Below are 3,161 nucleotides of genomic sequence, written 5' to 3' on the forward strand. Positions count from 1 at the left end.
GAGCCTGCAGAATTGCGGACCAATGCCAAGCTAGTTACAATTTCTCCTGAAATTGCCAAGCTTAACCTGATCAATCAGATATTGTCCTTGAACGTTTTCTTCCTCAATCTGGTTTGCCTGACACCAGGTTTATTTTTAGGGCTGCAAGGCATTAAAACTGTTATTTTACAGGAAAACCAAAGCAGTTTATCCCAGCACCCACTCCTGTCTCATCCCTGGACATACCTTATTCGGGAATCCCACCAGGCAAGCAAAGGCAGGTTACACAAATAAGGTTACACAAATAAGTAAAGCTGAGTGCCTGGGCTCTGGTCAGGGGTAAATAAAAATATAGCCAAAGAGAAGGGCAAATCCAGAATAACGACTCCAAACTGACAGCTTTAGTGGCACTGGCTTCTTCGCTTTTCACCAGATTTTAATTCTTCCTCTTCATGCTTCGTCTCCCGTTGTTTCCCACGTGCTCTCGTGCTTGCACTGTCTGTTGCTGTCTCCAGCTGCTCCCTGACTCCTGTAACTTCCAGCATTTTTCTGTTGGAGCAGGTTCTTCCATAATCATATACTTCTTAGATATTTTATTATTGCGTCTTCCTCCTCTATTATTTTTTTCCTCCTTCTCAGCAGAAGTTCTCTTTGTGGTCCTGGTGAGCAGAATCCCAACTGGTTTAGCACCCACACCCCATCAAATCCACTTCTCAAACAAAAATACCCCTTTGCAATTTAAGAGCATGGTATCGTCAACTAGAGCAGAAGGATCTCATACAGTCTATTTACCTTTGCATGCCAACAGGATATGATCCATCAAAAATTCATTTTGTGAATGGAAGTCTAAAGACAGAGAAAATCCTCACTCGCTCCTTTACCCCACCATCAGAATTCCCCACCAGCCTGCCATGCTGTCTCCCATCCATCCCGTTCTCTCCTTTCTCTTCTCTCTAGCCTGTTCTCTCTCCCCTTGCTGTGATAACAAGTTTTCATTATATGTGTTTTCTCTCTCATTCCAGCAACTGATTCTTTTCCTAAAATTTGCCTTGTTTGAGGGCATAATTCTTTTCTCTATACCCTGTGAGTACCTTGGGAGTCAATGGAGAAGCTTAAGCTAAGCAGGGCTCAGCCTTCAATAAACCAAACGCCTCTCCCTACAAGGCTTAAGCAATTACTGAGTCAGTGTAAAGATTCGCCGTGTGTATTTCTATCTTTTCTTATGAAGTTGATTTAGCTTAAACTGTATTTCCAAAACGTATTTCACTCCACCGAGACGGGAGAAGATGTTACAGTCTCATAAATACTGCATGCTCAGACATCCCTTTGATTTCGCGCAGGGAGCCAGCAGGCAGTAATTGCTCTGCTGAAGCCCAGTATGTTGTTTGGATATCAGCTAGGTGAATTCTTCAGACCCAATCCAGTTTTCTCAGGTGGCTTTTCATTCACGGCTTAAACTCCATAAAATAATAAGGTAACTAGTCAGCAGTTGCTTCTCATTCATTTTGATGATGTTATCAGGAGATGGGGGAGGGTGTGCTATCTATGAGAAGAAATGTCCTCAGATTCCTGGGGGCTCAGGGGAGCTGGGGAGAAGGGAAAGCGGGGTCGGCTGATCCTCCCCTCCTGTGCGATGGTGAGAATCTGGGCCTGGCAGAGAGCGCAGGCTGGACCGCAGTCCTGCTGCCTCCAATATTAGCTACACAGAGGTTAACGGGGTATCGAGGGAATCATATATCTGGACTGACCAGGGCAAGCTCTCAAAGACAGGATCTCGCCCTTGCCCCAACCAAGGTCATTTTCTTTGAGACGCTATTTTTATCCTGAATTTTAGAAAGAGGTTTTTTCCGTGTCTCCTCCACCTCTCTGTGGCCCTGGGAACTCGGATGTTCCCAGCACCACAGTGGGAGAGGAGCCTGTTCCTGGCATCAGGTTTCATGGGTGGCTGTAGGGAAGCAGTAAAGTGTCCCTGGCAGATAAACAGTGTGAGCAGGGGAAGAGGCTTCTTTCCTTCTTTCTTCTCTTGTTAATCCAGTTATTATCTGATCTGTATCCTTTAAATAAATATATATGCCATTGCTTCTCCCAGCTCTGGAGCTGGCTTGTGATAGCTCTTTAATTCCACCCATCCATGCTTAGCCAGTAGCCGGCCTAGCAAATTGTGCACCTCCTGGTACACCTCCCAGGGCTCTGGTTAAGACCCCATCTGACCTAAATCTTGCTCATTATAAGCAATCATAAACGTTGGTTTGGCGGTGTTTTGTTTGGGTTTGGGTTGTTTTTTTTTTCAAACAGTAGCAGTTACAGGAATATGTAATTTCACTTTTGCAGTTTATAACTAAAAACCCCTTTAGGGCATTTAATATAAATGACACTCAAAGAGGGAAAAGTCTGCTTTTGATTTCCTTTTTATTTTTATATGGGTCATCTCCGAGGTTTTGCATTTATTGTTATTATTGTTAGCATACATTTCTTTCCTTTCCTCAGCCTTTGTTCCCAGGTTTGGACTCAGTGAGCACTTACCAATCTTTAAAAAATACTGTTAATAGCTGCCTCTTGTTAGAAAGGCCCGAGACCTCTAGGTATAAGTAGGCATGTAAAAATTAAAGTTTATAATTTTATCCTGATGAACATAAAAGGCCAAAATCTGTGCCCTTAATATAAACAATTTAAAAGTGCTCAATAAATGCTAAGCCCTTACCAGTATTAAATGACAAAACTCAGTATCTGGATGCCTTGGGGCTGGGAGCTATTTTAACTTCGGGGAACCTTGCTGTGACAATTTTTATACGCAAGTATCATATACCATCAAATGGATCTCAAATTGCACAGTTGCAACATATGTGTTGCGGATAATCTACCGGCGGTCAGACGCACCATTAGATTATGTGCATGTAAGTTATATACTGGATTTATAAATTGCCTTTACCATGAATGAGGGTGCACAGCAGGGGGTTTGGGCGCTCCTGTGAACCGTATCGGAAAGACCCAATCTTCCCAGCGTGGCTTCCCAGCCTGAAGGGCCGCACGAACCTAAACGCCAACAGCAAAGTTTGGATTTGGGATGACAACGAGCGAGTTCAGCCCGGGGAAGCCCCGAAAGGCAGCGCGGCTTCGCAGTCTCCCCGCTCCAAATTCAGCGTGTAAAATCCGTCCACGCTCCCAGGGTGTCACTGGTGGCC

The sequence above is a fragment of the Charadrius vociferus genome, unplaced genomic scaffold (assembly GCF_000708025.1).
Source record: "Charadrius vociferus isolate BGI_N301 unplaced genomic scaffold, ASM70802v2 scaffold257, whole genome shotgun sequence".
Taxonomy (NCBI): domain Eukaryota; kingdom Metazoa; phylum Chordata; class Aves; order Charadriiformes; family Charadriidae; genus Charadrius; species Charadrius vociferus.